The sequence below is a fragment of the Melozone crissalis genome, unplaced genomic scaffold (assembly GCF_028551555.1).
Source record: "Melozone crissalis strain CALT ecotype California unplaced genomic scaffold, PUWL_Pcris_2 ptg000093l_1, whole genome shotgun sequence".
In the NCBI taxonomy this organism is placed as follows: domain Eukaryota; kingdom Metazoa; phylum Chordata; class Aves; order Passeriformes; family Passerellidae; genus Melozone; species Melozone crissalis.
Window position 1 is genome coordinate 1,238,134 of NW_026535870.1, and position 12,022 is coordinate 1,250,155.

The following is a 12,022-nucleotide window of genomic DNA, read 5'->3' on the forward strand; positions in this document are numbered from 1 at the left end:
TGTGACATCCCAGAGTGGGCTTTGGACATCACAGGGTGCTGTGTGATATCACAGGGTGCTGTGTGACATCACAGGGTGCTGTGTGACATCACAGGTGGTTGTGTGACATCACAGGGGCTGTGTGACATCACAGGGGCTGTGTGAGGTCACTCTGCCCCGTACCCTTTCACAGTTCCCCCCCAGAGCAGTCCAACCCTGCTCATGCACAGCGGGGTCCCCTGTCCCCCTGGGTCCCCCTGGGTCCCCCCAGCCCCGCAGCCTCCCCCAGAGGATGTTCCACAGGATCGACCCCAGAGCCTGACACGGGGACCAGGGGCCGGGGCCCTGGGGGGGGACAGTGGGATAGGGACCTTCCGGCAGCATCCCCGTGTCCTCCAGGGCCAGAGCCTGGGCCAGGGCTCCTTCACCCTGCTACCAATGAGGCCTTGAGAGCACTGAAAAAATCCCCAATAAGGGAGCAGCAAAAACCAGATTTAATATTAAGGGACAGCAGCACAAAGTTCCTTGGCAAGAGTCACTCTGCTCCTGACTGGACACTTCAGGCACACCAGGGAAACAAAGCAACAACAAAACCAAACAGAATCCAGGCAATCAAACCAGAAATGAACTGAGAACAGTCCCTGTCTGTGTGTGTGACACAAGGACAGTAAGGGCAAGGATAAAAGTAATACGGCCTAAAAGCTTAACAGAGCTCAAACTTAACAGGACTTAACTTATGCCCTAATTTTAACTGATACAGTCAACTTCACAGTTTAGCAAAAGAACAGCACTTAACAGTATTTAACGTAACTTAAAAGTTGACTTTGTAATTTAACAGAGGAATAACACTTAACAATTTTTAACTTGGCTAATAAATTAAACTAACATCTTAGCAAAAGAACAACTCTTAGCAGCATTTAACTTAGCTTAGATCTCCTGACTTAACCTTCTTTGCTGATATCTGGATATCTGCCTGACTCAGCTATCTAAGGCACTCAAGCCCCTCAGAGAGCAGCATTTCTGCCACATTTCCCCAGCACAGGCACTCGTGTGTGCGTACAGACACAAAGAGTCAGTGCAAGGCACCTGTGAGCAATTCCCCTGAGGACAGGAAATGCTCACTGAGGATACTTTGGCATCTCCCCAGTGGGTGAAGGGTTGAGCCTGGAGGAGTCGGGGAATCAGCCCAGGCTCCGTCGTTGTTCAGGATCCCCGAGTGCAGCAAACAGGAGAGTTCCCGGCTGGGAGAGGCCCCACTCAGAGGGAGTCGCTGGCCCAGGAGAGCTCCAAGGGCTCCTTTTGGAGCGCTGTTTATAGGGCCCAAGAGAGGGGCTTCAGTCCCAGCAATGTTTCATCCTGGCCGCACTTGGCATCAACAGCTTCCTTTGGCAGTGTGAGAACAGGGATCTTGTGCCACTGAGGGAACAAAAACAGTTCCCAGGGCTGCTCCTACAGAAAGCAGGAGCGGGTTGGGCAGCAGCAGTGCCTGGAGCAGACAGTGTTTGTGATGAGCTGCAGAGGAGCTGAGCCCAGGGGCTGTTGGCCAAGGCCGAGGCCCAAGGAGCATTTCCAGCTGGCAGAGCGGCCTGAGAAGGGGAGGGGGGAATGCAGCAGCACAGGACCATGGAACCAAAGGGACCATTGTGACACTGTGGAGCCTTGTGACACCAAGGGACCATTGTGACACTGTGGGGCCCTGTGAGACCAAGGGACCATTGTGACACTGTGGGGCCCTGTGACACCAAGGGACCAGTATGACACTGTGGGGCCCTGTGAGACCAGGGGACCATTGTGAAACTGTGGAGCCCTGTGACACCAAGGGACCACTGTGACACTGTGGGGCCTCATGGAATCATGGAGAGCACTGTGACATTGCTGGGCCTAATGGAACCAAGGGGATTGTGCTGACGCTGTGTGGCTCCATGGAATGTAGGGATCATTGTGACACTGAGAGGCCCCATCAAACCAAGGATCCATTGTGACTCTGTGGAGCCTTGTGGAATCAGTGAGACAATTGTGACCCTGGGGTTCCTTACAGAACCAAGAGGACCATTGTGATACTCTGGGGCCTTGTGAAACCAAGAGGCCTTTGTGACACTGCAGGACTGCATGGAACCAAAGGTCCACTGTGACACTGTGGGACCTCGTGTCATCAGTGGTCCATTGTGACACTGTTGAACCAAGGGAGAACATTGTGACACTGCAAACTCCCAAGGTCCAAAGGTCCATTGTGACATTTCAGGGCTCATAAAATAGAGGAGTCACGTGATATTGTGGGGCCTGGAGAACTACGGAGACCATTGTGACACTGGAAAGCCTCATGGATTTGTTGGGACCTTTGTCACACTGCCGGGCCTTATGAAACATAGGGACCACTGTGACACTGCTGGACCCATTGAACCAAGGGTCCGTTGTGACACTGCAGGTCTTCTTGTAATCAACAGGCGATTGTGACACTGTAGGGCCCCATAAAACTAGGGGAACACAGAACAGGTCTGACTTCACCACCCGTGGTCTGCCTGACTGCTCCAGCCAACCTTGGCACATTGAGAGGCTCCTCATATGCTGTTGAAACACTGGGGCTCTGTGCTTTCCTTCTCATGGAAAAGAACTGGCCTTCTCCTCCAGGCACCCATGGCCAGAATTGGGATTTCACCTCCAAAATTCCATATATCCAGAAATTGTTCCAATAGGAAGATTGTCAGGACAAATCTGGCTGGTAATGGTTTCACAAAGGTCACCTTTCATCTGTCCCCAAAACACTGGAGAAGGCTCTGTGCTTTCCCTTCCTATGGGAAAAAACTGTCCTTCTCAGCCAGGGGCCTATGGCCGGCCAAGATTGGGATTTCACCTCCAACATTCCCTGTTGTGAGAAACTGGAGGAGATTGTTGCCTCAAAACATTTTTTCAGGGGCGGGGGGGGGGGGGGGAGGAAGGGGCAGGTCCTGCCCTGCCCCATAACCCCAATCCCCCCAGAGCCTCTATCCCAGCCCAGCAGTGGCTGCCAGTCCCTGGCACAGCACAGGCAATGCTCCACAGCCACCTCTGCAGCCCCCAGCCCAGCTCCTGATGGACCAAATGAGCCCAAGTCCACCTGGGGGAAGGGCTCAGGGAGACCAAGGGGTATTGAAGGCTGACTACAAGACAAGCACACATCTTGACCCTACCTCCTCTTGGAATTTCCATCTGAAATGTGCTGGAATCCAGGAGTTGGTACCTCTGTTTGTGCTCCTCTGTATCTTTTCTGCCTTTCTTTCTTTCTGTCATTTCCTTCTATTTCTGTCATTTTGCAAATTTGAGTAATGTAAAATTCAAATAGCTTAGAGTTTGTGAAGTCAAATGTGCCAAGTCAGTGCTTTAAGAAGTGTTCTGTGTTGATTGAATGTCGTATTAAACCTGTTGCTAAAATTGCTCCGACTATCTAAAGTTGCCAGTAAAGGCTGTTTGGTTGTTTGGAGTTCCTGAGAATCTCTTGTTGGTATTTCTCCAGTGTATCCAATTCAGAGGACACAAACAATTGTAATTCCTTTGAAATGTCTCATTAAGAGAATTGTTTGGGAGATGGGGTTTCAGGGCTTGTCTGTCCTGCTTGGCACAGCCCAAGCAGGGCTTTCCCAGCCACATTCCACACTCCATTTCCCAGCTGGAGCCGCTGATGCCTCTGAGTTGTGCTGCCCCAGCCCCAGGGACGCTCTCCTTGTCTGCCCATTCCCCCATGGTCTCTGGGCAGGGATGGCCTCAGTAGGGGCTGCTGACATCCTCAGCAACTTGGAGGCTGCTGCTGAATTTTCCTGCTCCAGAGGCTTGTTCAGCCTTCAGCTCTTCAGTGCAGGAATTCAGTGTCCCAGGGCTCATTAACATTGAGAACACCTGAACAAGCCAAGCCTCTGGGAATAATTTGATTAAAGTGTTGAGATAATTTGTGGTTGATTAGTCAGATTTCAGAAGCCAATTCAATGTGAATACCCTGAATTTAATAAAACAGCAACAAAATATTTTCTTATGTCGTGTAATTTTTTTTTTACTAGTAATTCATTGACATATGCAATCTCCAATTGACATTGAATCCAAGTACCTCCTCATGCAGTTTGACTGGGTATGAAAATCAAGACCCTTCATGGCTGACAATCAATTTGACTCTATCCCCAACCCACCATTTCCCCCATCCATGGCTGGCACTCAGAGCAGCCTTGTGCAAATCTGAGCTCCCTCCAACCCACACTGGACCTAGCCAACAGACCACAGTTGAACAGGATACAACTTAATAAAAATTACACAAATAAAATAACAATCACACAATTACAAACTCTTCCCTGAACTATGTGCAATGTCCCAGCAGTGTCTGATGAGTCCACTATTCACAACTGATTTGCATAATAAAATTAATTTTTGACAAACGTGGTTCTGCGGTAGATATAAACACAATTAAGTTATTGTTTCAGGATTCTTGTCCTGGACTGAGGACAGAACAGCTCAAACAATTCCTGATTTGCGAAGCTGTCTGTGACATAGGAAGGCATCATGGGAACCAAGGAACCGCTGTTGGCAGTAGGGAAACTCATGGAACCAGGGGCCCTGGTGGCACTGCAGAACCAAGAGAGCTGCTGGACCTTGTCCCCTGGCCCTGCACAGCTCCTTGGGAGGCACGGCAGGAGCAGCACCCTGGGAGCCTCGGGAATGCCCCTCTGGGATCCATGGCACATACTCCCAGGGGCTGGAATTCCCGTTCCCAGCCAGGAAAAGATTTTTCTGCCCTTGAAGGCAAAACTCTCAAGAAAGAGCCAAAGGCCAAGTGGAGCAAGATCTTACAGTGACATTTCACTGCCAGCCTTCATAACTTCCCCCATGGTTGTTGTAGCTCCTGGAGTGGGAAATAAATCAGGGCAGGGTCTTTGGTGGGAGCTGCCCTGGGTCAAGGGAGACACTGAGAGAGAAATAAGGCAGGCAAAGAAAGGCAGGAGAGAAAGGAGGACACAAACACAATCAGCTGAGAAGGTGACACTCTGAAAAACAAAGCGAAACTGATGGAAAATGAATGGGACAGAAATCAATAGTTCTGAAAGTTTTATTTACTATCAAAATACATCCCACACACTCAGACCTACACAATCCTGATCCCACACCCTCAAATTTGGATCCCACTTCTCCCAATCTCCTTTTGACCCCATCTCACCCTGGAGGCTGAGGAATTGAGTAATTTTGGCATGGGACTGAGTTTTTTTGATGTTGGAACAAGCCAGTTTGAAGTGGGATTGAACCTCTTGAGGGTAAGATTGAGGTGTTTTCAGTGGGACTGAGTCATTTTGAGGTGACAGATCAATCCATCTTGACTTTTGGAGTACAAAGATGTGGAGAACACTTCCTGAAATTCCCCAAGAACCAACAAATCTTTTGGAATATGTCCCAAACCCATAAATTCCTGCTCAAGTACCTGTTAAGTGATGGAACTTTTGACATCTTTGATCAATTTCTTTCATTTTAGTCCAATTTCATGTGTTTTTAAGTGATAACAACAAATCAAGAGGAAATTGGGGCCAAACTAAAAGGATAACCAGCCAGGTGTCCTCCCAGAGTAGATCACTGGGAATGTGGGTCAGCAAGGCTCTGCCCAGCGTCGATCCTCGCATGGGGGATGAAGCTAGGAATCACCAGTAAGGGAAGCCCTGCAAATGCTCACATTGGGGCATTTGCAGGGCTTCCCTTACCGGTGATTCCGTTGGTGTCTGGTCAAGTGAGAGCTCATGAAGAAGCTCTTCCCACATTGGGGACACTCATAGGGCCTCTCTCCAGTGTGGATGCGCTGATGGGTGAGGAGAGTGGAGTTGTGCTTGAAGCCCTTCCCACAGTCAGGGCAGCGGAAGGGCCTCTCCTCTATGTGATTCTGCTGGTGGTGGAGCAGATGGGACCTGGTATGAAACCTTTCTGACACTCGCTGCACTTGTATGGCCTTTCCCCAGTGTGGACCCTCTGGTGATGGATCAAGTGGGACTTCTTCTTGAAGCCCTTCACACATTCCCCACACTCATAGGGCTGTTCCATGGTGTGGGTTGTCTGGTGGGAGATCAGGTTAGAGCTCTGGCTAAAGCTCATCCCACAGTCCCCACACTCATACTGCTTCTCCCCAGTACGGATGCGCAGGTGCCTGATGAGGTGGGATTTCTGCTTGAAGCCCTTCCCACAGTCAGGGCAGCAGAAGGGCCTCTCATCCGTGTATGAATCTGCTGGTGCAGGAGGAGATTGGAGCTGGTCTGAAACCTCTTCTGACACTGGGGATATTCATAGGGCCTCTCCCCAGTGTGGATGCGTTGGTGGGCCACAAGGGTGGAGCTGCAGCTGCAGCCCTTCCCACATTTCCCACACTCATAGGGCCATTCCCAGTGTGGATCATCTGGTGCTGGATCAGGGTGCTGCTCTGCCTGAAGCTCTTCCCACACTCCAAGCACTTGTGGGGCTTCTCCCCATCATGAAGCTGCTCACGGACCACCAGCTCTGAGCTCTGGCTGAAGCTTTGTCCACCTTACTGGTACAGGGTGGGTGTTTCCCCCTCAGAGCATCCTGGGCTGGGTTTGCAGCCCCTCCTCCTGTGGGACATCCAGGGCTTTTCCTCCCCATTGGATTCCTGCACCATGGAGCCACTCAAAACAGCCTCTTCCATGAGGTTCTGCCCTGGGGATTTGTCCTCTCTAGTCTCCATCCTCTGCTTCTTGTCTAGTGGAGGAAAGACAAGGACACGATGGGATTTGCCTCCATTCCAGAAGGAAGGGGGAGGAGATCCCCCCAGTGCATCCCCAGCAGGATGGTGTTGGCACCGGGCTTGTCCTGCAGCCGGGGACCATGCTGGGCTGGGAGATGGAGCAGGAGAGGGAGAAAGGGGCACTGACTTCCTCCTCACCTGCCTGGGTGTCCCTGGGCATCTTCCACTTCCTCAAAACCTCCTCCTCCTCCATGCGGCCAAGATTTGGGAATGGGAAATCCTGGTTGGGGGAAAACAAGGAATGAGCACATTGAGTTTGAAGGTCCCTTTGTGCAAGTTTATCTCTAGAAGTCACCAGCCATCTGGTGACCATTAAAAACTCCCAAACACCAAGATTCAGCCCTGAAAATGCCTCCTAGGAGTTCCCTGTCTCTGGTCTCTCCGTTTGGTGTTTGGGGATTCCCCCCTGTTGCAGCTGCTGGGGGTCACACTTGTATTGGGGGTCCCCGTCTACCCGGTCCCTGCCCTCCCCAGGCTGCTGGGAGTCCCAGAAATCCAAAAAGATTTCCCCTTTTCCATCTCCCCACTTAGGGATGCTGGGGATTTTGGGATCCCGGGATCCCTTCTCCCCTTATTCTGTGCTTTGGGGTGCAGGGGCTCCAAGGAGTCCCCCCTGCCCCTCTCCAGGCTCTTGAGGCTCCCACCCATGGCGGCACTCCCCCCTCTCTGGGCTCCCCCCTTTGGGCTCCTGGGGGACACAGGGCTCTGCTCCTCCAGGCTGCCTCTGCTGGCAGCCGCCACCGGCACCCTCCGATGTCCCCCCGAGGGACCTTTTCCGCTCAGCCTTGGACTTCTTCATTCTCCAAACATCCCCCCAAAAAAACCCAAGCCAGGGACCTTCCAGGATATCTGGGCTGAGCTCTCCTGTCCAGGGCACCTGCAGGATGGGGGGTGATGATCCCATGGGTGGGGGCTGTGAATTCAAGGAGTGCTTAACCTCATGGTTCCTTCTCCTTTCCCTGATCCTCGTTTGTCCCTCCTCTTCCTCCGACTCCTCCTCTTCCATCCCTCCTCCTCCTCCCCCAGCAGCAGCCACACCCTCGGTGCCCTGTTCCTGCAGCCCTTGCAGCGCTTGGCAGGAGCGGGGATGGAGCCGGGACAAGTCGGGATGGGCAGCGCGGGGGTCTCGGCTGCTCCCAGCCACTGCGGGCACAGAGAACCCGGCCTGGGGAAAAGGGGAAAACTGGGCAAACTGGGGGCTGCACATCCCAACTGGGCCTTGCTGGGGACCCTGCCTGGGCGCTGCCAGCCCTTGGGGCTCCTCTCGGCACATCTGCCACGGGGGAACGCACACAGGGCTGGTGGATCCCAGCAGTGGCAGCACTGCCAGGGACTGGGCTGGACTGGGATCGTACTGGGAGCGACTGGAACTGTACTGGGTTTGTACTGACATCATACTGGGATCGTACTGGGAGTGGCTGGGACTGTACTGGGTTTCTACTGACATCATACTGAGATCATACTGGGAGTGACTGGGACTGTCGTGGGGTTGTGTCTGGTCAGCTGTTTTTCTCTGCCTGGACACGCATAGGATGGCTCTGGGGCAGCCCGCACTTCAAAGGACTATTCTGGACTCTTCAGATTTTCAGTCTTCAGATTGTTTATTATTTCTTATCTACAGAATTTTCTTTCTGCCCAACAGAGGTCTGACTAGCAAGGCAGCCAAGGGCACTCTGACCTCCCACTGGGCAGTTGTCTCCTTTTATACCAAAAACTACATACATCATCCTTACCTTTATTTCTCAATACCTTTCACCCATATTAGCAAGTGCACCTTCACCATGCACCAATCCCAAAGTGCTAACATCACCACAGAAAATGGATTAAGAGAAGAAGAAAGAAGAAGGACAAGACACGCCACGATCCCTCCATCTCATCTTCATAACCCCCCTGTACCAAAACCCTAAAATCTATATTTCACCCTGTAAATACATCATTCTTGCACCATTCATTCCCAAGTGACTCTCATGTCCTCAAACAGGTGGCACATTGCTAGAGGGATCGAAGTCAAGCAACCAGATGCTGCTGGCAACATTCCAGGATTTCCGAGCCTCCCATGGGTTCTCTCAGTAACTCTGGATATCCGGAGTGATGTGCTGAGTTCCCACAATTGTCCATTATTACAAGCAGGCTAGACTGTGCATCGGCTAAATATGGCCATTGTGTAGCAAAAACTCTTCAACCTGCAAAATGTCCTCAACAGTTCCCTGCTTTTGTTTTTGCACAAGCCAGACTGATTTAAAAGTACAGTCAATTATTTTCTGCTCAAAGCACAGTAAGCAAGGCACTATTGCAGAAAAAAGAATACAGAGTATCATAACACCAAAGCATACTAAGTCCTTGAGCCAGCCTGTTATTCCCCAGGATTTTAGCCACTCGTCAAAAGAATTCTCAACAACTGTGAACTTTTTCATATTCTCCTTAAGCAATGACAGTTTCTTGTCAATAGATTCAGAGTGGTCAGAGAGATTCATGCAACACATCCCTTCAAAATCTTCACACCCATCTCCTTGTGCTAGCAACAACAAATCTATAGCAGCCCTATCCTGTAACACAGCGTGGTGTATGCTGCCTACATCAGTGGTAAGCTCATTCAGTATTGCAGATGTAATGTTAATTTGTTTTCCTGTCCAACAAGCCAATCGTTTGAATTATGTAAAGGCCTTTGATGAAGCTAATACTGGTGTAAAAAGTGATGCCAATTTAACCGAAGGCCAATTCCACAATTCTACATTATCCTTGCAGTCTGAGCCTAATAGATGCACACTATGTTTTGGACACTGGAATTTGTGCCTGATGTCAAACATCTGTTGAATGCTAGGGGCAAATAGAGTCAATTTCCCAAAATAGCATGGTCCTCCTAATGCTTTCTGAGGAATTGCAGGCCAAGCTTAATATCCACAAAAGAGAAAAGAAAGTAGAAAAAAGCTTTGCAGAAGTTATTGTAGAAGAGACTTTTGTCTCAAATGATGTAGAAGCTTTTCCTGTAGTAACTAATGCTGCAAGTAGAGTTTGAAAACCTTTCGATTGGAAGATTTTAGAAAAGCGGAGAGCTGCAATTTCACAGTTTGGTTGAAATCCCAACTTGCACAGTCACTTCTGCAGTGTATTTTTCCATCTAACACAATAATTCCAGCTGATGTGCATACCCTAATAAGACTTAGAATGCCACCCCATCAGCAGGCGATGTGTCATAAAAGCTGGGAAGAAAAGTGTGCTCAAGAAGCAGCAAGACCTAGAGTGCAGGGTGATCCTCTGTTTGGTTTAACAGCACAACAGTTATACTTGGCAAAGGGCCCTGGGCTACTGCCACTGCCCAGGCTAGGAGCATTGATCAAGTCTTACAGATGAGCCAACAACTAGCATATAATGCATTTCTTGCACTTCCAGATAAGTTACACACTATGTCTTTTACACAGATTTGTCAAAGAAAGAATGAAGACTTTGATACATTTGTAGACAAATTGCATGAAACTATCTGTAATCATTCTGATTTAAATTCAGACACAAAGATACAATTGTATGGACATTGGGATCATTACTCCATTCCAAATGGCTTTCCCTTCAGTCACAAGAGCCTTCCATCTCTTCCAAAAATTGCCTGCTGAAAGTCTTCTGCTCCCTTCCAAATCAGTTCACTACTCCAGCCTAACCCTTGAAGCATGGACAGATGACTCATCAACTAATTATAGTAGAAAAGAAGGGTATTTATTGCAGCGCTGGACACATGTGAACTAGTTTCCAAAGACACACAAAAGGAGTTGCAGACTCCTGCTCTCTATTTCTTGTCCTGGTTTAGGGCAAATTTGTTAAAGAATCTGCAAAGGAGGGCCCCTCCAGAAAGCAAAACCCACACGGCCCCTCCCCCCAACCGGTTCGGGAAAAAATTCCTCGGAGAGAAGTGGAAAGAACCTGTTTATTTGACTGGCACAGCACCCCCCGCACACAAAATGAACAATACCAGCTGACACCACTCTGAGAAAGATGACAAAATCAGAAAGTCTCTTTCGGGGTGGTTGCTCTGCTCTCAGTCCCTCCGGCGCTGGGCCAGCTGCTGCAGCCAAACCTTCGGTGTTCCCGGGTCCCAGTCCGGAGCAGGTTCGAGATGGTCACAGGAACAGGAGAGGAGAAACAGTCCGGGAAGGAATTTGGACTGTTTAGCTAAACTAGCTAATAAGCAGAAGCAAAAGCGAGAGCAGAAGCAAGAGCAGAAAAGCAAGCAAGCAAAAGCAGCAAGCTGCGAGCTAGAAGTGAAAACAGCCCTATGTACTGCCTTGTCTCTGTGTCCTGATAAGGGAAACCCAAACAAAACTTCCACTTTTCAGAGCCAGTCTTAAAGGCACAGAACGGATGAATGGGGATACAAGCATCATAACGTCACCCCAGGACATTCTACAGAAAAGGTTTTACATTAGGTTTCTAAGGACCCATAATACATAATTATTACCTGCCTGCTTCGCATTTTTATCAGCTGAATATCTATTACAACTGTGCAATTGTACTCCCTTAACTGGGTTGGTGGGATTTTGAAATGAGGGAGTGGTTGTATGGGAGGAAGAAAGCCATCTTCCTCATGGTGAACTCTTCTCCCATGGCCAGTTGGCAAGACCTTTGGACCTGCTGCGCATGGCCCAAGCCTCTCCTAACTGTTCAATTATTCTTAAGGCAAGTTATTTCTATAGTCTCTGCTCCTTCACTATTGCTTCCTCTATCCCTGTCCCTCCTAGCTTTACATTCCTAATGTACTGGTACTCTTTAACTAAGGGACGTGATTTCTTCTAGCTGAATTACTAACTTAGCTTCTCACCTCATTTGAAAATCTTAACTAAAACATGCAATCTTCTACTATCCCAATTCTATTCCCAGCTGGCCCCTCGACTCATCTGCACTTTTCAATTATCCTAATTACATTTTCAGCTAACCCCTTGGCTCACCTCAGGCACATCCCCAATGCCCTCCCTCCCAGCAGCTCAAAGCTGCATTGCACAGCACTTGCTGTGTGCCAGAGAGCACAAAGCAGGCTGGCCTGGTGGGCCTGAATATTTCTGCCAAACACTCTGCATCTCACACCTTTGCTCAGGCTCAGTGCAGAACTGCAGGATTGCAGGCGCTTCCTCCCAGAGCTGCGTGAGGCGCTGGCTCCTGCAGATGGGCCCTGCCAAGCTGTGCCTGCCTCATGCTGGCCTCGCTTCCCTGGCACAAGTGCCGGGCCTGAAGGGGCTGCCCTGTGCTCCAGCCTGCTGAGCAGCCTGGCTCCCTGCCCTGGTGCCTAGACTGCTGCACACACTG

At 49.9% G+C, this 12,022-nt stretch overlaps 1 pseudogene; it reads right to left on the reverse strand.

The window, feature by feature from the left end:
* Positions 1-5,556: 5,556 nt before the first annotated feature.
* On the reverse strand, positions 5,557-6,341 carry LOC128947295 (zinc finger protein 239-like; annotated as a pseudogene).
* Between the last annotated feature and the right edge of the window lie 5,681 nt (positions 6,342-12,022).